The sequence below is a fragment of the Pan troglodytes genome, chromosome 16 (assembly GCF_028858775.2).
Source record: "Pan troglodytes isolate AG18354 chromosome 16, NHGRI_mPanTro3-v2.0_pri, whole genome shotgun sequence".
NCBI classification, from domain to species: Eukaryota; Metazoa; Chordata; class Mammalia; order Primates; family Hominidae; genus Pan; species Pan troglodytes.
This window is the reverse complement of record NC_072414.2, coordinates 58,996,287-59,021,844: the sequence shown is the minus strand read 5'-3', so window position 1 is coordinate 59,021,844 and position 25,558 is coordinate 58,996,287. Positions and strand designations below refer to the sequence as shown.

Genomic DNA, 25,558 nt, shown 5'->3' with positions numbered 1-25,558 from the left:
GGTTTCACCATGTTAGCCAGGATGGTCTCAATCTCCTGACCTCGTGATCTGCCCGCCTCAGCCTCCCAAAGTGCTCCTGCGCCTGGTTGGGTAATAAGTCATTTTTTAAAAAATTGTTTAATGGAAAAAAATTAACTTACATTTTTCTTAAAAGTAACAATTTAATGATATGTATTTTCTGTGAACATTCAAGAAATAGAAATCACCAAGAAAAAAATAAATAAAATAATTTGTTATTCTGCCATTCAGATCTAAACAATGTTATTTTGGTGCGTAAATCTTCAGAGGTTTTTTCATATATTCACTTCAAATATTATTTACCAACAATGGAAGTTTATTTATTTATTTATTTATTTATGTTTGTTTGTTTTTTTTTGAGACATAGTCTCACTCTGTGGCCCAGGCTGGAGTGCAATGGCGTGATCTCTGCTCACTGCAACCTCTGTCTCCCAGGTTCAAGCAATTTTCCTGCCTTAGTCTCTCGAGTAGCTGGGATTACAGGTGCCTACCATCATGCCCAGCTAATTTTTATATTTTTAGTAGGGACAGGGTTTCACCATGTTGGCCAGGCTGGTCTCGAACTCCTGGCCGCAAGCAATCTGCCTGCCTTGGCCTCCCAAAGTGCTGGGATTACAGACGTGAGCCACTGTGCCCAGCCTGTATTTGTATATATGTAGTTTTGTAACTTACTTCTTCCACTTACAAAATGATAAATTTTCCATGTCATTAAGTTTAAAAAAAGAAAAAAAAAAGGGCAAGTCATATCAGGTAGGAGGACTGGCATGAGCAAAGGCATAGAGGTACGACAATGCAAAGGAATTCTGGAAAAAGTGAGGCGCCCAGAGCAGCTGGAGCACAAATTGCAAGGAAGAATGTAGTGGGAAGTGTCAACCCTGACAGTGGCCAAAGCAAAAAGGGAAACACAGAAAGGACAAGAGTTCTGTTTATTACAAAGGAGTTAAGAAAGAGCACATGTTGGCCAGGCGCGGTGGATCACACATTAATCCCAACACTTTGGGAGGCTGAGGTGGGCAGATCACCTGAGGTCAGGAGTTCAAGACCAGCCTTGCCAACATGGGGAAACACCACCTCTACCAAAATATACAAAAATTAGCTGGGCGTGGTGACGTGTGCCTGTAGTCCCAGCTACTGGGGAGGCTGAGGGGGAGGATTGTTTGAACCCGGGAGGTGGAGATTACAGTGAGCTGAGATTGTGCCACCACACTCCAGCCTGGGCAACAGAGTAAGACCCTGTCTCAAAAAAAAAAAAAAAAAAAAGAATACATGCTCTAAAGCCTGACTCCCAGAACGTGAGCCCTTGCTCTGCCAGTTACTAGCTATGTTGCTTTGGCAAATGAGTTAACCTCTTTATCATTCAGTTCCTCTATTTGTAAAACAGGAGCAATCATAGTGCCTACTTCATAGGGTTGTTGTGAGAATTAAATGAGCTAATAATGTAAAGCACTTAGAGGCTGGCATGTTGTAAACTCTGAATGAAAGTTATAAATTATTTTTATCAATGTTTTTTCCTGGCTGAATTCTAAGTTGAATTTATCTTGAGCATCTGTATGCAAAGAGCTCTGAATAACATAAGGGATAGTTTTCTCAATAAATGTGATAGTAACCGTGGCTGCATTCTCAGTAAGGCTGTGTCTTAACATCTCCTGGAAGGAAGCCAAGGTCAGAAAGGGCTCTGTGAGAGAGCTAGTGCTCATGTCCAGGCCCAGGGCTTCCTAACTGCCTGGCATGTGCCAGGAGGGTGTGTGCAAAAGGCCAAGAAAGGAAGGACTTTCACTCCCTTCCCGCTTGCGCTCTCTCTCCCTGGTCAGGCCATCCTTTCAGCCTGGCTGTCGGCCTGAGCCATTTCCTGTTTCCTGAACATTTATCTTCTGCACATTCATGCTTTTTTCTCATATTGTCCCCCTGCCTGGAATACCTCTTTCTTCCAGAATCCTACTGGCAAACTTCTCCTTGTCTTTCAAAACTCACTTCAAGAATAACCATTCCTTCCTCTGGCATTCCCAGACTCTCCCAAGTTCTCCTCTGCTTGGAGGACTCTGTACCTCCCTCTCTTCTGTGATATGTGATGGTGATAATGGTGATGAAGATAATGGTGATGGTAGCAATGAAAATAGTGGCAGCTTACCCTGACAGACCACTTACCAGGCACTAGGGTAAGTGCTTTGCAAGCACTGTTCCAATTAATTTTTACAGCAATCCTATAAGGAATTGCTATTTGTATACTAATTTTATAGAAAAGGAAACAGGAGCATAGAATGAGTGGTTAAAGAACTTGCTCAAGCCACACAGCTGAGAGTAAAAGAACTAGGATTTGTACACAGAGAGTCTGTTTTCAGAACTAGCACCCACAACCGTTATGCCTAGCTGCTTCCCTGTATTATTTTTACTGTTTCTACTGTTAGGATTATTACTGCTTGATGATGGGTTTCTCTCCTTTGTCCTTACATTCTCAGGACCTGGCACCAGGCCTGACACCCAGCAGGCACAGAAGAAATACTTGCCACTATTCAGTCTGGCAGTTTGGTTCAGTTAAAACGAGTCAAGGCTCATTTCAAAGACCTCTTCTTCCATGCTGGCCCTCCTGATCACCCTGAGCAGAGTTGAGGACTCCTTTCATGAGCCCCTGTGGCTTTGCTCTTCTCATTTAACTCTCACCCAATTTCATGAGGTGGGCATTGTTCCCACTTTATAGACAGAAAAACTGAGGTTCAGACCTGGTAAGGGATCGTGGTGGGGTTTGACTCCATTCATTCTTCCCTTCACACTTTCCTTTTAGTGTCTCCCCCATCCTTGTATTTGCCACTCCCAAATCCTTAGCACAGAGCCTGGAGCACAGTAGGCCTGCATTAAATGTCTGCTAAATTGAAATGAACTGAATTAGGGTGTGGGTGGCCCAAGAAAAATGTGCCACGACTCAGGCATTTCAAGCAAAATGCATAGTTTCAAAACCCAAGCATGGAGGAGCCCGCTATTTTTGGATGGCCTTGCACAAATGTTGTGTGGGCTTCCTTTTTGCTACTAAATGTCATTGCATTAGTTTCCTAGTTTCATTCTCCTGCCTGGGCTGGGGAGGATTATGCAAGCGGAGCCTGGGAATGAGTCATCTTTCCCTCAGCTGCCAAACTGTCCACGATTGCCATGATATGGTACAATCTTTTTTCTGCCTCAAGCTATTTGTGGGTGGTTTTGTTTAACTTTTACAGTCTTTCTTTCTTTCCTTCTAATTTTGCTTATCCTTGTCTTTTTCTTTGAGATGGGCCATAGGGTACTGACGGCCTTTAAAACTCTGGCCCCTCTGTGTCTGCAAGCAGAAATCCATCTACCTGCTATGTAATCCACGTGGGGAAGAAAGCCCTTCTGGTGGTGACATTGTGAGGTGCTGACCCACAAGGAAAGTGGGACAATCTTTCTAGGGTGGATGGAGGTTCCCTTCCACTGGGCCGGCTGCCACCACCCCTGCCCCAAGCCTGCTGGGAAATTCTGGGAAGCCCAGAATTGGGCTTCCACACCCCACACTACAGCCATGCCCTTCATACTCCTACCTGGGTCTGTTTCCTGGATTTGTTGAGGCTGGTCTCTTCACTTCCAGTATGACCCTGTGGCCTTAGCCAGGGCAGCTCTGGGGCCAGCCCCCCGCCCCCACAGGAGGAGCCAGGCTGACCCAGCTGAGGGCTACACAGGAGGGCAAGGCCCAGTGCCCAAGGGGATGACAGGTGTGTGACAACGTCTGTGCTGCAGGCACAGTGCTGGGTGCCAGTAGAAAGAGTGACTTGCTCTCCAGCTGTGTAAGTGCTTCTAGCCTCAGGCTGATCGATCAGTGAACCAGGCCAAGGTTGGAGCTGTAGGTGAAACCAGTGGATCCACATGTGAGGGCTGGGGGAGGTGGAAACAGGGGCCGGTGCTGGGACCTTCCTAGATGAATAGCAGCTGCAAGCAATGGCCAACCCATTGCTCAAATGGAGGCCTGTTGGGCACTCGGGACCTGGGTTCAGCAGGAATCATTGAGAGCATCTTGATAGTCTCTCATAACACTCACCATGTGTGCCATACTTGATAAATTTCCAGAGCACTTTCCATACGTGCCCTCAAATGATGCTGGACAACAGGTGCCCAGCAATCCAGGTTCGAGAAGAGTCAGCCCTGCCTGCCCCTTTCCCAGCTCCAAGGCTCTGGTCTCCCCTTCGCAAGCAGGAGAAGAGTTGAGAACATTTGGAAACCACATGCAGGAGCACCAAGAGCCCTGGATTAGAAGGGAGAGGAGTTGGCCAGGCGTGGTGGCTCCCCACTGTAATCCCAGCACTTTCGGAGTCCGAGGCGGGCGGATCATGAGATCAAGAGATCGAGACTATCCTGGCCAACATGGTGAAACCCCGTCTCTACTAAAAATGCAAATATTAGCCAGGCGTGGTGGCGCACGCCTGTAGTCCCAGCTACTCAGAAGGCTGAGGCAGGAGAATCGCTTGAACCCGGGAAGCGGAGGTTGCAGTAAGCCGAGATCACGCCACTGCACTCTGCAGAGCGAGGCTCCATCTCAAAATAAATAAATTAGTAAAGGAGAGAAGTTCTGGCAGCTCATGCTGTGTGCCTATGGGAAACTCTCCTAACCCTTCTGAACCTCAGTTTCCCTGCCTTTAAAATGGTGGTAATAATATAATTGAGAAATGAGCTAACAGTGATTCATAAAACATTTGGTGTCACTCTTCCACATAAAACCCTCCAGTGTCTTTCCATTTCAGTTGGAGAAAAACCCAAAGGGCTTGCAGCAGCCTGTGAAGTCCTGCATGATCTACCTCTACCCCCACTTCTCCTCTGATCTGATGTCATCCCTGGTCTTCCAAATACACCAGCATCATGCCCACCTCAGGGCCTTTGCACTGACTGTTTGCTTTGCCTTGGACACTCTTTTCCCAGGTGTCAGTACAGCACCTGTCACCTCCCAGGTCTTCACTGAAACATCAGCTTTGAGTGAGGCTTTCCAAGAACTCTCTGAAATGGCAACACCTCTTCCCCACACACCCTGCCCCCTCCACTACTTAATTTTTCTCTATGGCTCTTAACACGCTCACAGAGTATATATCTTACTTACTTTATTTATTATCTATCTCACTCCACTAAAATATTAGCTCCATGAGGGCAGGACTTTTTCTGTTTTGTTCTCTACTGTAACTCCAGTGCCTAGAATAGTGCCTGGAAACACATAGTAGATGCTCAATAAATATTCTCTGAATGAATGAACTAGTAAATGAACAAAGGGGTCTTCAGTACTATTATTCTAGAGTGGAAGTAGCCAGCCCCCGTCCCAGCAACTTAACCCCATTAAGGCCAAGGTCCTGGGGTCTTCTGTGTGCCACAAGCTCCCAGGGAAACTTGCAACCTCTTCCATCTCACAGCTATTCTATTTATTTTATTTATTTATTTATTTAGAGATGGAGTCTCTCTCTGTCGCCCAGGCTGCAGTGCAGTGGCGCGATCTCGGCTCACTGCATGCAACCTTTGCCTCCCCCGTTCAAGTGGTTCTCCTGCCTCAGCCTCCCAAGTAGCTGGGATTACAGGCGCCTGCCACCAGGCCTGGCTAATTTTTGTACAGACAGGGTTTCACCATGTTGGCCAGGCTGGGACTCGAACTCCTGACCTCAGGTGATGCACCCACCTCGGCCTCCCAAAGTGCTGGGATTACAGGCATGAGCCACCCGCACCTGGCCCTTCACAGCTGTTCTTAAGCCCCAGTTTGATCAAACAGAGCGTCAGTACATCATGTGTTAGATGATTGTTCCTTGAACATCATGCTAATGGCTTGCTACTGAGAAAATGGGCACAGAAGAATCAACTGGGATGGGAGAAGCTTCTTCAAGTGCCCAATTTCCTAAAGGGAGGAACCATCAGTTTGGAAGAAACGGATCAGTCTTTTATGACTGGCTGAGTTGGCAAGCTGTGTCACTCCTCTTCCTGTCTGTCTGTAGAATGGAAGAGCAGGTTTGGAGCAGGAATTTGCCTCACTCTGCTCCTTCAACTTCACTGTCAGGCACTTCAGAGCCTGCTGTGCTGCCACTAGGAGAATGCAGCCTGACCCCTCAGACTGCAAGAGTCCTAGGAGGGAGTTGCTGGGGATGCTTGGTCAAGCTGATTGTTCCCTAAGTGATAGTGCATTTCAATCTCTGCCTTTGGGAGACTGACTTTTCCTTAAAATAAAAGGTTAGCTATTTTTTTTTTCATTACTTAACCCATGAAAGTATTGGTTCTCCTTTTATACAAATTCTAGGATTTTTAATATTCTCCTTCTCTCTCCCTCTGCCTCCCCTCCCAACTCTACTACCTAAATAATTAAAGCATGTTTGGCAGCAGGCGGGGTGTGTTTTGGAAACCAATACACTTAGCCACAATGCTTTTTTATATACAGTACATGTGAAAAGTAAGGTAGGTATATTTGTAATTCAAAAAATTTTTAAAATGCTTTTCACCTCTTTTTTCCTTCTTACAAACTTTCCACTACTGTTATCTTTTTTTCTTTTGTTGAATGTTTTAAAGAATTCCAAGTGGACTGTAAATTAGTTCAACCATTGTGGAAGTCAGTGTGGCGATTCCTCAAGGATCTAGAACTAGAAACACCATTTGACCCAGCCATCCCATTACTGGGTATATACCCAAAGGATTATAAATCATGCTGCTATAAAGACACATGTACACGTATGTTTATTGCAGCACTATTCACAATAGCAAAGACTTGGAACCAACCCAAATGTCCAACAATGATAGACTGGATTAAGGAAATGTGGCACATATACACCATGGAATACTATGCAGCCATAAAAAATGATGAGTTCATGTCCTTTGTAGGGACATGGATGAAGCTGGAAACCATCATTCTCAGCAAACTATCACAAGGACAAAAAACCAAACACTGCATGTTCTCACTCATAGGTGGGAATTGAACAATGAGAACACATGGACACAGGAAGGGGAACATCACACACTGGGGCCTGTAGTGGGGTGGGGGGAGGGGGGAGGGATAGCATTAGGAGATATACCTAATGTTAAATGACGAGTTAATGGGTGCAGCACACCAACATGGCACATGTATACATATGTAACAAACCTGCACGTTGTGCACATGTACCCTAAAACTTAAAGTATAATAATTAAAAAAAAAGAATTCCAAGTACAGATCAGGTATAACTAAAAGCTAGAAAAACAGAAATGTACCACTCTCCAGTGTTTGTTAGTGCCCTAGCTGGATGGGAAGCCAGCTGAGGCCGCTCAGGCGGTCAGCATCAATAATGGAGTGAGCTGAGGCCACAGCACCAGCCAGAGGGTGGTCAGGGAGCCCAAACGTGGTCAAGAACAGCTGAGTTGGAGCAGCTTGGGACTCAGCTGCCAGTGGGGAAGAGCCCAGCCATGGAGTCTGGGGTCGATTCTGGGTCAGTGTCTGCAGAGACTGACAAGGAAGCAAGCCCAGGGAGCCAGGAGGGGAGCTGCTAAATCCATCCAGGTGGAAGCTTGTGTGCTTTGTCCCTGTGGGTCTCAGAGGCACAGCTCAATCTAGAGTGAAGTGAAGCCTCCACAGTGAGATGGGGACTTCCTGATTCTGCCAAATGTGATGACAAGATGGAAATCTTCATCTATATCTGAATGCATTGGCAGTGAAGATCCGTATCTTCACTGTGCTGCAGTTAGCAGCAAAAAGGATACTTTCTTGAGTGCTTTATTGTATAACAAGAATGTTTCCAAGTACCTTTCACAAGTTATCTCATTTTTTTCTTTACAACAACCCTATGGGTAGAGATAAATATCCAGCCCTTTAAAAGTGGAGAAAACCAAAGCCAGTGGAAAGTAGGTGAGTTGCTCCAGGTGGATCTGGGGTATGAAGCCAAGCTGTCTGACTTCATAGTAGGGTTTCTTAACCTTGGCACTGATCACCTGTTGGGACAGGTCATCCTTTGTTGAGGACTCTCCTGTGCATTGTAGGATGTTTAGCAGCAGCCCTGGCCTCTACCCACTAGATGCCAGTGGCACCTCTCCCTGACTCAAGATGTGACAGCCACAGGTGTCTTCAGAAGTTGCCAAATATGCCCCTGTGGAGAACCACTGTTGAGAACCACCATGGTTGTTCACCGCTAAGCCCTGCCAAGCAGAGCTGGACTTGATGGCCTCAGACAGGATATTTTCAAGACATCTGGAAGGGAGACTCGAGAGTGCTGCTCATACCAGCTCTCCCAAGGAGATCTTCATTAGGGTCCTTGGCCTTTAGATTTAAAAATCCTATGTATCAGTCATCTAGAATCAATCTGGCCTGAGCAAACAAATTCATCCCAGCCCAGCTTGCCAGCCAGTTCCTTAAATCCAATTCTTGCTTATGTGTTACAGAGGAGAGGTGGAGATAGGTTTATTGACCGGCTGACCACACAGGACATTCATGGGCAGGTGACCAAAATCTATTGCAGTGGGAGAGCTTGGATGAGGAGCGAGATTTCTTTGCTATGTCTAGTCCTGAGTCCTGGGCTGGTTCCTGGTTTTTATTCATGAGATCTGTCAGGGGCTTGCCTTGTTCCTGCCTTGCTCTGTGTGCTGTTGTGCCCCTCTCATGGGCTCAGGGACCCTGTGTCAGCTGTCTTTTTTTTTTTTTTTTTTTTTTTTTTTTTGAGACAGAGTCTTACTCTGTCACCCAGGCTAGAGTGCAGTGGCATGATCTCAGCTTGCTGCAACTTCCACCTCCGAGGTTCAAGCTATTCTCCTGCCTCAGCCTCCCGTGTAGCTGGGATTACAGGCTCGTGCCACCACACCTGGCTAATTTTTTGTATTTTTAGTAGAGACAGGGTTTCACCATGTTACCCAGGCTGGTCTTGAACTCCTGAGGTCAGGCAATCCGCCTGCCTCGGCCTCCCAAAGTGTTAGGATTACAGGCGTGAGCCACCGTGCCCGGCCAAAGGGAACTCAGCTGTCTTGAAATCAGCACCTAGAAATGCACCTAGGCCTGACCGAGGCAGGCACTGCAGGAAAGAGAACGAGCATTGCTAAGTGGCAGCTGTGGGATTTGGAGCAGCTGGAGGGAACCCAAATGTGGTCAAGAACAGCTGAAACGTGGAAATGAAGAATGCTAAGAGGTGCAATTCACAGAATGAGACTGAAGCTAACCAATTAATCTATAGACAAAACGAGAGGAGGGCAAAGGGGAGGGAGGCACCATGGGTAGCTCTGCAGTTGGTTTCAGTGCCTGGGAACACAGATGGAAGAAGGATGGGGTCCAGGGGAAGGCCTTGACCCCCCTTGATCCTTGCTGAGTTTGAAAGGACTGTGGGATGTCCAGGGGAAAGTCAGGTGGCCAGGCTGGAAGGTCCAGCAGAGCTCTAGGCCTGGGATGGACACTGGGGACCATCACTGTAAAGAGACAGGTTGATCTGGGAGAGCAGGTGAGGATGTGCAGAAGGAAGAGCTGCCAGGGGAAGGAGAAGCTTCTGTGTGGCTGAGAAGGAGCAGCTGGAGAGTAAGGAGGAAATCCAAGGGCAGGCATTAACTGTTAAGCCAGAGAGTCTGCCAGAGGGCCAGTGAGATGAGGACTGAAGAGGACTCACTGTCATTAGCAGCAAGGAGGTGGGTGCTCAGTACATTATGGAGATCAAGTTTAAGTGGGTGCTGGGGGACAGAAGCCAGAGTACAGCAAGTGGAGAAGGATACACATCACCTTCAAGAAGCTTGGCTGTGAAGGAGAGAAGAGAGGGCTGGAGCTTGAGAGAAAGGCGGGCTCTGACTTTCTTTTATCTTTTCTTTTCTTCTTTCTTTTTTTTTTTTTGTTTTTTTTTTTTTTAGACAGGGCCTCACTCTGTCACCCAGACTGGAGTGCAGTGGTGTGATCTTAGCTCAGTGCAGCCTCGAATTCCTGGGCTCAAGTGATCCTCCTGCCTCAGCCTCCCAAAGTGCTGGGATTACAAGCATGCACAGTCATGCCTGGCTAATTTTTTAATTTATTTTTATTTTCTATAGAGACAAGGTCCTTCTATGTTTCCCAGGGGGGTCTTGAACTCTTGTGCTCAACCAATCCTCCCACCTTGGCCTCACAAAGTGCTGGGATTATAGGCATGAGCCACCACGCCCAGCCAGCTCTCGCTTTCAAATTCCTATCATTTTGACCATCAGAGGAACTGGAAGATTGGGGAAGCCCCGAGACATTTCCCCACAAAACTGCCAAAGCCTGCTTCCTCCAGTGGTTGATTCCACTTCCTCTGCTTCCACGCCCACCATCTGTGCACCTCTTCTCCCAGCTGCATCTTTTCTTTTTTCTTTTTTTTGGAGATGGAGTTTTGCTATTGTTGCCCAGGCTGGAGTGCAATGGCACAGTCTTGGCTCACCGCAGCTTCTGCCTCCGGGGTTCAAGCAATTCTCCTGCCTCAGCCTCCCAAGTAGCTGGGATTACAGGTGCACACCACCATGCCCGGCTAATTTTTGTATTTATTATTATCATTATTATTATTTGAGATGGAGTCTCACACTGTCGCCCAGGCTGAAGTACAATGGCAGGATCTCAGCTCACTGCAACCTCCGCCTCCTGGGTTCAAGCGATTCTCCTGCCTCAGCCTCCCGAATACCTGGGATTACAGGCGCCCACCACCATGGCTGGCTAATTTTTTGTATTTTTAGTAGAGACAGGGTTTCACTATGTTGGCCAGGCTGGTCTCGAACTCCTGACCTCAGGTGATCCGCCCACCTTGGCCTCCCAAAGTCCAGCTGCATCTTTTCTGATTGGTGCAGACCTCCCAATTGGCCTGGCTGTTGCATGCATAGTGAAAATGTGGCTGAACAAAGGGAGGCGATTGTCAGTGTCAGAAGTGAGTTCAGGTCCAAGCTTTCTGGTTTCTGAACTGGAATGTCTTCGCCATTATCTAGTCCAAAGCATTTCAGATTTTTCCAATGAAGAGCCCCTACTGGCACACAGGAAACAGCTCAGACACCAGGGATCAGGGTTATGAAATGAAGTATGCGGCAGCCACTAAAAGCCTAGTGTATCTCTAATTTCTCTAAAACCTCATGTTTTAGCATAAAAGTGCATGCAGTGTTGCATCCTACTCTGACATACTTGGGTGCTTTGGGGTTTTAAAATTATATTTGGAATTGCTTACCTTCATATGAAATTGACACTCAAAGAAGGTGCACCAGCTTTGTCCCATGACCCTCCCGTTAGAGCAGCAGTCAGAAGTCAGATCGTCTCCCTCCACCTTTCTTTCTTTCCTTCCCTCGCTCCCTCTCTCCCTCTCTCTCTGTCTCTTTCTTTCTTTTCTTTTCTTTCTTTCTTTTTTTTTTTTTTTTTTGAAGGAGTCTTGCTGTGTCGCTTAGGCTGGAGTGCAGTGGTGCAATCTCAGCTCACTGCAACTTCCACCTCCCAGGTTCAAGCAATTCTCCTGCCTCAGCCTCCTGAGTAGCTGGGACTACAGAGGTGCGCCACCATGCCTGGCTAATTTTAGTATTTTTAGTGGAAATGGGGTTTCAACATATTGGCCAGGCTGGTCTCAAACTCCTGACCTCGTGATCTGCCTGCCTTGGCCTCCCAAAATGCTCAGATTACAGGCGTGAGCCACCACACCCGGCCCATCCCTCCACCTTTCTTACACCTGTGCATACACACATACACAATCACACAAACTACAATTGAGACTGAGGTCCAGAGAGGTGGTCACATGGCCAAGATCACATAGCAAGCGCGTGGGTCTAGCTCCATTAACTCCCTATCCATTGCTCCTTCTTTGCAACTCCATTGCCAAGGAATTGAGGATGGCATAGTTTTTACTGGGGAATCTCAGATTTCCTGTTTGATATTGGCAGATGAAATTAGGAATGGGGAACAGAGGTTTAGAGTGGAAAACAAGTAATTTAATTATTTGGGTCCCATAACTAGGTTCTGATGCTTTGAAAACATGACACTATTGGATTTATGTAAATAGCCATGCTCGAGGGCGGATTTGACAGGCCTCAAGGAGGCCTTTCTCCTCCAAATTATCTTCTCTATTCTCGTGTTAAGACTTGAAATCCACCTTCAAGTTTGTCCTTTCCCCCAGGTCATTGCTATGGGTTGAGTTAGTCCCTCTGAAATTCATATGTTGAGGTCTTAACCCTCAGTATGTCACATCATTTGGAGACAGGGCCTTCACAGAGGTAACCAAATCAAAATGAGGTCATTTGGGTGGGCCCTAATCCAACAACACTGGTGTCCTTATAAGAAGTGGAACCCGGGCACGGTGGCTTACACCTGTAATCCCAGCACTTTGGGAGGCCAAGGCAGGCAGATCACCTGAGGTCAGGAGTTCGAGACCAGCCTGACCAACATGGAGAAACCCAGTCTCTACTAAAAATACAAAATTAGCCGGGCATGGTGGCACATGCCTGTAATACCATCTACTCAGGAGGCTGAGGCAGGAGAATCGCTTGAACCCGGGAGGCGGAGGTTGTGGTGAGCTGAGATCACGCCATTGCACTCCAGCCTGGGCAACAAGAGCTAAACTCCATCTCAAAAAAAAAAAAAGTGGAGATTTGGGCCGGGCACAGCGGCTCACATCTGTAATCCTAGCACTTTGGGAGGTGGGAGGATTGGTTGAGCCCAGGAATTTGAGACCAGCCTGGGCAACATAGTGAGACCCCATCTCTACAAATAAAAAAAAAAAATTAGCCAGGTGTGGTGGCATGTGCTTGTGGTCCCAGCTACTCAGGAGTCTGAGACAGGAGGATCACCTGAGCCCTGGAGTTTGAGGTTGCAGTGAGCCATTATCGCACCTCTGCACTCCAGCCTGGGTGATGCAGCGAGACCCTGCCCTTCCCCACTGGCCTCCCGCGAAAAAAAAAGAAGAGGAGATTTGGACACAGAGATACACATAGAAGGAAGAAAGATGGTGTGAGGGAAAAGACGGCCATCTACAAGCCAAAAAGAGAGACCTGGACAGATCCTTCCCTCACAACCCTGGAAAGGAACTAACCCTGCTGGATAACTTAATTTCACACTTTTAGCCTCCAGAACTATGAAAGGATGCATTTCTGTTATTTAAACTACTCAGTTTGTGGTACTTTGTTATGGCAGTCTTAACAAACAAACAGAGTCATCTTTGTGAAGCCTTGTGCTTCTGGGAAGGAAAGCACAGCCAGATTCCTACAGCAGAAAAGAATGATCTTCCCTTAGTAAAGGGATTATTTCTGCCTCTGTCTTTGAGCTGGACCCTCTGTAGGTAACTCACACACAACATCTAATTTCCTCTTCACCAGAGGGATACATTATAAGGACAAAAATTAATGCTCATATTCACTGAGCATTTACTATGTACCAGGCAGTTTTTAATGATTTACATTTGATACCCACTACTAGGAGGTATGAGGGACTATTATTCCTATTTTACAGATGAGGAAACTGAGTCCCAGTGAGGTTACGTGTCCCAGTGAGGTTACGTGTCCAGCCCAAGTCACTCAGCTAACAGTAAGTGACTGGACCAAAATTAGAAAACACGTTCCACCCACCTTTCTAACCCCTCTCAGAATGAATGAGCTTCCTGCAACTTTCCTTCGGAGCCAATGGACAGGGAGCTGACCCCAGGCCATGGTGGGCTAATGCAGGAAGAAGAGGAAGGTGGTGACAGCCATCGGTGCCTGAAACCCTGCACCTTCTGTCCTGCAAGGCAGCCCTCCCTCAGCCCCCCTGCAGGTTCGATGGGCTTGGGCCTAAGTTGGGGCTGACGTCAGCTGAGGGAAATTCGACTTGGAGAACAAAAGCTTCCACCACAGGAAAAAACTTCCTGTTCAAGTCCTGGCAAGAGAGCTCGGGTTTCAACCACACAGCTGGTAAAGTCATCGGCTGGTCGTGGGCTGGCGACGCAGGGGCTCCCAAGGGCACGGAGCAGCTGGGCGGAAGGCCTGGAGATCTCTTCCCGCCAGGCTGCAGGGGTCTGATCAGAGAGACCCAAGATTCCCCTGTGGATGGTGGTGGGGAAGGGCTGAGGCCAGGCCTTGTCAAAGTCCTTTCCCACCTCTAACTTTGGCCAATCCTCCCAAACGCGTAGAGCCAAGCAGGCATCATCAGTGCGCCCATATCCATTTGCCAGTAAAGAAACCGAGTCCAGAGAGGGGAGGTCAGTATCTCAATGATAGTCATCAAATTAGATGGGGGGTGGGGGGAGTGGGAGGACTTGAACCCAGTCCTTGATCTCTTCCTGAGTTCTTGGTTCTTTGGTTACTAAACAAAGGAGGAAAAAGATCTAACAAAGATCTAGGTGAAAAGGAGACAAATTCCAAAGACCCCATTTTTCCAGCCACCCATCCTGCCTCAGCAGAGCACTGAGGGCTGGGTGGAAGAACATTCACTCATTCATCCATTCAGCACATCAGGCACCCACCATGTGGATGCCACCCAGCCTGGGAGCCACATGTGCTCAACTAACTTGTTTTAAGTCCATTCAGCAAGGTGGGGCTCGAGATCCAGGCAACAGAGGAAGTAACGAATGGAATGGACATAAAGTTGGTGGACACATGAAAGGTATCATTGTTAATAATATTGTTCCCCCATTCAGCACATGTTTTAGTCAAGCACCAATTATTAGCAAGGCACAGAGGCACAGGGCTCCAGCTATGTCTGCCAGGCTATGTGCCAGTCACTTTACATGGAATTTCATCTCATCTTTACATCCACCCTATGAGGCGGTGAAGTGGACACCAGGATCTACAAGCTCCCTGTTTTGGGAATTTGGACCCCTCCCCCATCCACATGGGTGAGTCCCTGAGGCCATGTTTGTACCTAGTGGTCCCGCCTTATGGTCATAGGTGATTAGATTAGGAGTGCGCATGTGGCTCAAGCTGGGCCAATCAGGTTCTCTTTGTGGAGAATTTATTTATTTATGGAGATGGAATCTCACTCTGTCACCCAGGCTGGAGTGCAGTGGCGTGATCTCGGCTCACTGCAACCCCTGCCTCCCGGGTTCAAGCAATTCTTCTGTCTCAGCCTCCCTAGTAGCTGGGCCTACAGGAGTGCCTCACCACGCCCTGCTAATTTTTGTATTTTTAGTAGAGACAGGGTTTTGCCATGTTGGCCAGACCAGTCTTGAACTCCTGACCTCAAGTGATCCACCCGCCTTGGTTTCCCAAAGTGCTGGGATTCTTTTTTTTTTTTTTTTTTTTTTTTTTGAGATGGAGTCTCAGTCTGTCACCCAGGCTGGAGTGCAGTGGTGCGATCTGGGCTCACTGCAACCTCTGCCTCCTGGGTTCAAGAGATTCCCGGGAGGCAGAGTGTGTGTGTGGAGGATCCCAGGTGCGGAGTAGCCACCACACCCAGCTACTTTTTGTATTTTTAGTAGAGACGGGGTTTTGCCATGTCGGTCAGGCTGGTCTCAAACTCCTGACTTCAGGTGATCCACCCACCTCAGCCTCCCAAAGTGCTGGGCTTACAGACATGAGCCACTGCGCCCAGCCAAGTGCTGGGATTCTTTGTGGAGAATTTAAAATTGAGATGTCATATTAACTGAGGCTTATCAGAACTGAGGGGGTTGAGGGGGAGGAGAGAGTAATGCAGCAGGTAGCTGAGGGTGGTAGAGAGGCTGGTGGCCTTCCTGTCCAGGTTCTAAGCAAAGTCTGGTTGCTTTCCCTCCTGGGCCCCTCCAGGCTTGCTACATTCTTATGATGCATTCTGGTTTTGCCTAAGCTAGCTTGAGCCAGTTTCTGTCACTTGCATCCAAAGAGTCCTCGGTAGAACAGCGAGTTCCATGATGGCAAGGGACTGGGTCTTGTTCACAAAAGTGTCCTTAGGACCTGGTACATAAAAAGGACTCCATAAATGTTAGTTGAATTAATAAAAAGTGGAGGTTCCGAGAAGTTAATTGATTTGGACCCAAGCCTCACAGTAAGTAACAGCTGGAATTTGAACTGGGTCTACCGGCTTCAGAGCATGTGCCTTTTCTGCCATACCAGGCTGGCTTTTATAAATTGTTCTCCTTATTATTATATTAAAATCACAGGTAGTCACAACTAGAGTGAACCTGAAGACTAGTAAGTTTTATTGTTTTGTAGATGAGAAATTGGGGCCTAGGGAGGGGAAGTGGCAGAAGTTTCTTGATTCTCATGCAGCTACCTAACCCAAGCTGACGTTTAATAATCATGTGTGTGACACTGCTGTGCTTGCTGTTTGAGTACTGAAATGTTTTCATACCAGTTGATGACTAGCAGCTGCCTCAAGCCCTTAGTGTCCCCTCCTCTGTAGCCCCAGCCTTCAGAACCCCCGGGCTTCCATTATCCACAAGCAAAGGGGTTGTGCTGAGTCCAGCACGGCTCTCCAGGTCTATTCTGATTGGTTAGTATCTGTGCCACTCGACCTGTTAAATATCAGCCTTGCATTTACCTAGTGTGATTTGAAGAGTTCTGGTTACTTTGTCTCTCCATTAAAGAGAAGTGGGGATTTTAAAATATAGCAAAAATAGCATTGCTATCCTTCCCCTCTGCCTCCCATGGCGCTCAAATTCTACTGTTCAGAAACATTTCATGCATCCATTCACCCCTTCATTCCATGTATCCATTCACCCCTTCATTCCACAAATATTTACTGGGTGCCGATTCTGTGACAGGCTTTTGGCCCCCAGGAGCTCTTGTTCCCCACCACCTAAAATGTAAATTCCCCTGGGGAGGGAGGAATCTGAAGTTGGTGTGGCCTGCATGCCATGGGGGTGATTTGGTAGCGGCAGGGATGACCCACTGGGCTGGCTTAGCCACCTGCAAAAGGTCAGCAACAAACAGGCAGACCAAAAGAAGTAATCGAGAGGGAGAAAGATAATACAGAAATAAACAACTGTATTTCAGCACATGTGTAAGTTGCATGGCACATCAAAACACCAACATTTAGGCCAGGCACGGTGGTTTACACTTATAATCCCAGCACTTTGGGAGGCCAAGGCAGGCGCAGATCACTTGAGGTCAGGTGTTCGAGACCAGTCTAGCCAACATGGTGAAACCCTGTCTCTACTAAAAATACAAAAAATTAGCCAGGTGTGGTGGCAGCCACCTGTAATCCCAGCTACTGGGGAGGCTGAGACAGGAGAATTGCTTGAGCCTAGGAGGTGGAGGTTGCAGTGCGCCGAGATTGCACCACTGCACTCTAGCCTGGGTGATGGAGTGAGACTCTGTCTCAAAAACAAACAAACAAACAACAACAACGACAACAAGAAAAAGCACAAACATTTATTTTATGAATTGGTGATGTTATTCTTTTGATTTACATATGTTGGAGGTAGATGGCATAATGGGCCTTCAGGGGTTGGGGCTCTAAAGATCTTAGCTGGGTTGAGCTGGCAGGCAGTGGAGGGCAAATTGCATGATCACAGATCTGGGCTGGACACCTGGGCTGAGCTGACGTTCTAGGAGGAGGAGTGAAGAATCCAATATGTGTTAAGGATGTCTACATGCCTGTCCCATCCTAGGAATTTATATGTAGTATCTCATTACACTTCAAACAGCACTAGGTAGTAGATTTTATGATTCCATTTTACTGATGGAGGAAACTGAGATTCAGGATTTCTAAGCAGTTTTCACAAGGTGACATTACTAGTAATTAATGGATTTGGGATTTGCACCTGGATCTGGCATTTGGTAAATATTTATTGAAAGAATGATCTTTCTGGCTCCAAAGTCCATGCCCTGTTACTACAGTTGAGAGAAAACCACCACCCCACACAAATATTAATAATAGCTGGCACTTATAGAGTACTGACTAAATGCTAAGCACTGTTCCAAGCACTTTATATATATCAACTCATTTACACCCCATTTGACAGGTGAGGAAGCCAAGGCATAGAGAGATAAGTCGCCCAAGGTCTCAGAAGTGGCACAAGGTGTAGCCCATGTTTAATCCAGCTGTCTGGCTGCAGGTCAGCCCTGAGCCTCTCTATACCATCCTGCCTGTTTCCCACAGCCCCAACCATTCAGGGTTTGATGATTTCATTTTCTTTTCACTAGTTTGGTAAGCATGCACTGATACCCAGAGCTTGTGTGTTTGCATTCCTCTCGTTTCTGGTAGAACTATGTACTTTTTCATGTTTTGATTTACCATCTGTGCTTCCTGTGTAAACTGTCTGTTCACCTCCTTTATTGCTTACGGAGTAGAATCTGGGCACTGATTTTAGCTTTTTGTAAAAAAGCAAAAATTAATAAATTTTAGATGTATCGCTGGTTGGTTATTTCTTCCAGGCTGTTATTTTCCTCTTGTGACTGTCCTATATTTTATTCAATAAAAGTTTCCTATTTTTTAATTAATTTTTTTGTCTCTGATTATGGATTTTCTTCCAATACGATCAATGTGGGATTGCATGTTCAAGTCTTTTTTATGGTTTGTTTTTCAGACAGGAACATAATCTCATGCAATTTATTGCAGAAAATGGTACAAAGTGTAAGTAACTCTTCTCCACATTACAATTCTCTCCAAATCATTTATTATATGATAATTATTTTCTTCACTGGATTGTTGAACTATTTTTAGTTTTACTATTTATTGGATTAATTTTGGATTGTTTAATCTTTTCCATTGATCATTTTTTCCCCATTGTTACCATATAGTTTGGATAATTGTCACTTTGTAATATGTTATGAAATCTGGTAGGCTAAATTTACTGTCATACCCTTTCAAGAGAAGCTTTAGTCTTTTTAACCATTTAATCTGGTAACGACATCACTATTCATTTAATCAAGGTCTTATAAAGTATCCTTTAGGGGCTTTGATAGGTAGTACATTAAATCTGGCTGGGAGCAGTGGCTCATGTCTGTAATCCCAGCACTTCGGGAGGCTGAGGTGGGTGGATCACCTGAGGTCAGGAGTTCGAGACCAGAGTGACCAACATGATGAAACCCTGTCTCTACTAAAAATACATAATTAGCCAGGTGTGGTGGCACTTGCCTGTAATCCTAGCTACTTGGGAGGCTGAGGCAGGAGAATCACTTGAACTGGGGAGGCAGAGGTTGCAGTGAGCTGAAATTGTGCCATTGCACTCCAGCCTGGGCAACAAGAACGAAACTCCATTTCCAAAAACAATACTAACAAGATTAATGAATAAATGAATGAATAAATAAATAAATCTATACAGAAACTTAAGGTAAATTGTTGCCTTTGCTATTTCTAGTCTTCTAGGCTGGAATGGGCATACCTTCCTCTTATTTTCATCTTCATTTATTTCTCCCAAGAGAGTTCTATGAACTTCTTTGAAGAAATCTTATGACATGAAGTAAACTAATGTTCAGGTGTTGAATGTTTGACATTAACTAAAGGGAATACCTTTTCCTGTGTGACTTCTATCTGCATGACACTAGTATACACATCAGAATGGAAGCTCTTGGCTCATGGGAAGTTTGGAAGACTTGGAAACTGGTTACTACCCTTGGAGAGTGGCCAGTACCTGGGTAGCTGCAGGCAGGGGGAGGATGGGGCCAGGGGTACGCAGATTTGGGGGCCTGAGGGAGTCCTGCAAGAGGGAAGCCCCCACTGGGGAGTGAGCCCACATGAATGGGCACGGCCTGGCACAGAGGGCATGTGCCAGGCATGTGGGTGGGGAGCAGGAGTACTATTTGGCCCAGGCCTCAAATGTAGACTACTGACATCTCCAGATGAGATTATTGACAGTCAGTGGGTCCCTTGGAGAGGCCGTTGGCTATAGGGGTATGGCATCCCCAGAATCTCTGTTCTGCTCTTTACCAGAATATGCTGTGAGTATTTCACAGCTGCGTTCAGCAGGAGGCAGGAGTCTGTAAGTTCTGTTTTTTGTTTTTGTTTTTGTTTTTGTTTTTGAGATGGAGTTTTGCTCTTGTTGCCAAGGCTGGAGTGCAATGGCATGATCTCAGCTCACCTCAACCTCTGCCTCCTGGGTTCAAGCGATTCTCCTGCCTTAGCCTCCCGAGTAGCTGGGATTACAGGGATGCACCACCACACCCGGCTAATGTTGTATTTTTAGTAGAGACGGGGTTTCTCCATGTTGGTCAGGCTGATCTCAAACTCCCAACCTAAGGTGATCCGCCCGCCTCGGCCTCCCAAAGTGCTGGAATCACAGGGTGAGCCACTGTGCCTGGCCCTGTAAGTTCTGTTAAATGCCTACTACACACACCAAATCCTCTGCTTGGAACTCTACTGTTGCTACCTTTTTAAATCCTCACTACAGCCTGACGAGGTACATATCATTACATCCGTTTTGAGATGAGGAAACTAAGGCTGCAAGAGGTTAAGGTCAAAGCCCAAAGACCAATTGCTAGTACATTTCAGAGCCCACCATTGAACTTGGCATTGTGTTCAGAGCCCATATCCTTATTCTTTCCATTCACCGCTCTGCCTTATCTGAGAGCAGGGTCTCAGTGAGTGCTTGTCACTTGGGGAAGAATGAAACATGAGCAAGTCCCAAGTCTTGACCAGGTCATTCATTCACTCGCTGTCGGTCACATGCTCCACTTCTCCCAGGGCGACATCACCCACTCCATGGTTTCGTCCACCCACATCTGTCACATCTGTCCTTGCAACCCCGACTTCTTTCCTAAAGTTGGCACTTGAACAGCCTACTTTCTGATGGTAAATGTAGTAGAATGTCTCATATCTCATGCCAGAAGGGAATGCCCATGTCTCCTTCATCTCCCAAATCTGCTCTTCTCCTGTCCTTTTTCTCTGTGAACGATGCCACCATCGATCTATTATTCACCAAGGCTTCCTGATTTCTTCCTAGACAGGTCTAAATCTGTGTCTTCTTCTCTGACTCTGCAACCACCCCCCTGGGCTGAATCCTGTCCATTTAGCATGTGTCTGACCCTTGGCTTCCTCTCCCCACAAGCCCAGTCCTCTGGTATCCCTTGTGTGTCTCGGGTGGATCTTCCTGAGCCACGACTCTGACCTTCCTGGGCTGAGAAATACCAATACAGTGTTGGCATGAAACCTTAGAACCGGACTTTTGTACCAGCCATGTCAATCATAGCACTTGCCTTTTACATCCCTTCTGAGGGGAGCTGGCCTGCTGCCACTACCTGCTGCAAAAGGGAACCCTGTTTAGGGCCATATAACCCTGCCAGCTTATTGGACCCATCGTGGCCACCTGGCCCCAAGGCAGGTGGTTGATTGGCTGGCCAACAACATATAACATGGTCTGGTGTTAAAAAGAGGCATGCTAGGGCTGGGTGTGGTGGCTCACACCTGTAACCCCAGCACTTTGGGAGGCCTAGCTGGGAGGATTGCTTGAGGTGAGGAGTTTGAGACCAGCCTGGGCAACATAGCAAGATCCTAACTCTACAAAATTTGAAAAAATTTTAAAAAGAGGCATATAGGCCAGTCAGATTCTCTCAAGAGAATATGAGCAAAGAAATATGGAGAGACTGAGGCTGTGAGCAATGGAAATTGAGACTGACAAGTCAAGAAGTATAGTTAGGGCTGGCGAAGGCCCTTGTGCAATGCAGAGGGTGTGTGTCAGAGGAGGAAACTGCTAAGTACAGAGAGGGGAATGGAGCTGACACAGAGTGCAGGGGCCACTGTGAGAAGGAAGCTGTGCATCATGAATAGGACTCTTTAAATGGAATACATTTTGTTTTAGGAAAACCTCTCCACATTGTCATTATTTGCTTGTTTTGCTATAGACCAGTGCAGATTGCAGGGGGATGTTTGGGGTCCCCAAGTTAGTCTGACATCAAACAATCCCTCTTTCAGGCTGGGGCCTTGGGAGAGGCAGCAGAAGTCTCACAAGACCAGAGAAACAGCCTCAGATCTTCCCCCTGGGGAATCCAGACAATAGCAGCTGCCGGTTTTTTTCCACTGGAATATTACCACACGTGGCGAGGCACGGATGCTCCACTTCAATATTTAGACTTTGGTGCTATGGAAGTCAGCAGTGTTTGTTATTCTGGTCGCTTGTGTTTGGAGAAATGCATTGTCTCCACCGCAACGCATGATGCGCACGAGTCGTTCCATTGTTTTGCAGCCCAGCCAGCTAGAGATCACAGGGCTGATCTAGCATGAGTTCTTTCTGATAAGGCTCCAGGAGGGTTAGGGCTGGTCTAACTCCCTGAGGAAAGCTGGTTACCAGGCTTTGAGGGCTGGAGTAGGGGACAGGTGCCAGGGCCAGCCCCTTAAGACTGTGGGCAGAGCCACCTTAGTGTATAAAGAAGGGGTTTGCAAGTATAGGCTCTACAGTCAGACCTCCTGGATTGGTAAACTGTCTCCACTACTTACCAGCTGTGTGACCTTGGGTAAGACACTTAACCTCTCTGTGCCTCAGTCTCTCCATCTGTAAAATGGAGATAATTATAGTATATACCACATAGAGTTTTATCAGGATTAAATGAAGTAAAATATTAGGTTGACCTATATGAAATTGTCTTTTTTTTTTTTTTTTTTTTTTTTGAGATAGAGTCTCACTTTGTCATCCAGTCCAGAGTGCAATGGCGCCATCTTGGCTCACTGCAACCTCCACCTCCTGGGTTCAAGTGATTCTCCTGCCTCAGCCTCCCAAGTAGCTGGGATTATAGGCGCCCGCCACCACGCCCAGCTAATTTTTGTATTTTTAGTAGAGATGGGGTTTCACCATATTGGCCAGGCTGGTCTCGAACTCCTGACTTTGTGATCCTCCCACCTCAGCCTCCCAAAGTGCTGGGATTACAGGCGTGAGCCACCATGCCTGGTGAAACTGTCATTTTTATAGGCCCCAAATGGTTTATTCTAATACGATTATGACTAGTACATAGTAAGTGCTTAATAAATGCAAGCTAAAGGCATAGAAAATTATATTAGCATTTGTTATTAGCTCTTCTCTGACAGTAAGTACCAGCCATTTTTGAGCAGGCCTTGCCCAGGCTGGTTATCACAGAGGAAAGGGGGTGCTGATGTCCACTTCAGTGCTGCAGGCACCAGGAGACCATGGACTCCTCAGCGCCAGGCCCAGCTATGCCACCACTAGCAGAGTCACTTCCCCTCTAAGCTCCTTTCTCTGACAGAAATGATCATATTGGACATGCTTATATAAAAACCCCTCCCGGGCTAGGCACGGTGGCTCAAGCCTGTAATCCCAGCACTTTAGGAGGCTGAGGTGGGTGAATCAACTGAGGTCAGGAGTTCAAGATCAGCCTGGTCAACATGGTGAAACCCCTGTCTCCGCTAAAAGCACAAAAATTAGTCGGGAGTGGTCATGGGTGCCCGTAATCCCAGCTACTCAGGAGGCTGAGGCAGGAGAATGGCTTGAACCCAGGAGGTAGATGTTGCAGTGAGCTGAGATCACTCCACTGCACTCCAGCCTGGGTGACAGAGCAAGACTCCATCTCCAAAACAAACAAACAAAGAAAAAACCCCTTCCAGCTCTAGTTGACTCTAAGTATTCTCAGACCACAGCAACTTCTCCTTTTCACTTCCCAGCTCTTTGTGTCACTGAATTGCCAGATGCAAATTAAACCTCTGGGACCTGGTCTCACATTTGTCCCTTGGTTGACTGCTCTATTTTGATAGCTTCTGAGAGCCTCCATAGCCTGTGACAACACATGAGATCATAATTCCTTTTGTTGCTCGAATTCTAACAGCTGGGCCACATCCAGCTTTGCTATAAGAAATATAGGTTTTTTTCACTTCACCTTCCTAAATAATGATGACAACTATTACTTCTTTACCATAACCTAGATGTCAGGCATTGTTCTGAGTGCTTATGTATATTAAGCCATTTAACCTTCACAACAACTCTAGAAAGTATGTAATTTAATGCCCATTTTACTGCTAAGGAAATATTGTGTCTTACCCAAGGTCACATAGCCAATAAGCGGCAGAACTGGGATTCGAACCTGAGCCATGTTCATGGCCACAACCTCTACTCTCTTAGCAGTTCCTGGAAAGGATTACCTGTTCCACATATCCCTCTCGGTGTCCTCTTGCTCATCCAGTTATTTGGCTCTGGAATCTTGTCCCAGTTAGTGATTCACTTCTAGTGAGTCACGCCGTGAAATCTTCAGAATTGCAGTGTGACTGAACGGTACTGTGAAACACTGCCTTTTGAATCTTCCTTAGGTTTTAACAAAGGACTTCACAGTCACACTCTTCCCTCAGCTTCATCCTAAGAACACAATTTCCTGAGAGGCCCCTGGGTTTAATATTTGCCCCAGAAGCTATTTCTTAATGTTAGCATTGTTTGCTATCTAGAGAGGTGGGAATCTTCATAAATAGCAAGCCCTGTCTCCTTTTTTTTTTTTTTTTTTTTTGAGACAAGGTCTTGCTCTGTCACTCAGGTTGGAGTGCAGTGGCGTGAACATGGCTCACTGCAACCTCGATCTCCTGGGCTCAAGCGATCCTCCCACCTAAGCCCCCTGAGTAGTTGGGACTACAGACATGCAACACTACACCTAGCTAAATTTTGAATTTTTTGTAGAGATGAGGTTTTGCCACATTGCCCAGGCTGGTCTCAAACTCCTGGGCCCTAGTGATCTGTTCACCTCAGCCTCCCAAAATGCTGGGATTACAGGTGTGAGCCACTGTGCCTGGCTCCTTTTTAAAAACAAACAAACAAACAAACAAACAAACAAACAATCTTTCCTCCAGCATTTTACTATAAGCAGCAAGCTATGAGGCAGTACCCTCAACAGTCTTGGCTAACAGTCCTTAGCCCAATTACCTAGTTCACTAGTGACATTCTCTAGTTTCCACAAAACCACAGCTGACAGTGTTGCTAACTACATAATAAGAATACATAATAAAAATTACATAGTAACTACATAGTAAGAATCTTCCTTCCTCCAGTTTCCAATAACATGCTCCTCATTTACTTTTAAGTCCTCACCAGCAGTCTCTTCAATGTCCTTCCAGCTCCTACCAATTGCTCAGTTCCAAAACCATTCCTAAATTTTAAGTTTTTATTACAGCAGCCTCCCGCTTCTAAATACCAAAGTCTTTATTAGTTATCTATTGCTTTATAAAGAATTACCCAACACTTAGCAGCTTAAACTTTTTTTTTTTTCCTCCGTGCAGTTTCTGAGGGCCAGGAACCTGGGTGGTTCTGGCTTAGGGCCTTCCATAGGTTGTAGCCAAGTTGCTGGCCAGGGCTGCAGTTGTTATGATTTGACTGGGGATGGAGGATTCACCTCTAACATGGCATCTTTCATGTGGCTGTTGGCTAGAGGCTCAGTTCCTCACTGACTATTGTCAGGAGGCCACAGTTCCTTGTCATAAGAGACTCCAGAAGGCTACTTGGCATAACAGCTGGCTTCCCTCAAAAGAAACTATTCTAAAGAGAGTGACCAAGAGGGAAGTAACAATGCCTTTTATGATCTAGTCTCTGCATTCACACATGATCACTTCTTCTTTATTCTATTGGTCATACAAACCAATCCAGACACACAGGGACTAACAAGGATATGAACACCAGCAGATGAAGATCATCAGTACCATCTTGGAGGCTGGCTACCACAACAGTTAAGACACTGAATGCTTTCACCTAACACCTAGAATAAGACAGTGATGTGTACTCTCACCACTTTAACCCAATATTCTAGTAGGAGTTCTAGCCAGTGCAATAAAGCAAAAAATAAAATGCATTCAAATTAGAAAGGAAGA

The 25,558-nt window shown here is 46.4% G+C and overlaps 1 long non-coding RNA gene across 2 annotated transcripts in view; it reads left to right on the top strand.

The window, feature by feature from the left end:
• The window catches only part of LOC104002349 (uncharacterized), a 75,205-nt gene that overhangs the window by 31,535 nt on the left and 18,112 nt on the right, over window positions 1-25,558 (top strand). Inside the window, exon 2 of one of the 2 annotated variants that reach the window (XR_674595.5) lies at window positions 18,360-18,406. The exons of the other annotated variant lie outside the window; for it this stretch is intronic. This is a non-coding gene — a long non-coding RNA (uncharacterized LOC104002349). The remainder of the gene's footprint in view (window positions 1-18,359; window positions 18,407-25,558) is intronic. 2 annotated transcript variants of the gene reach the window in all.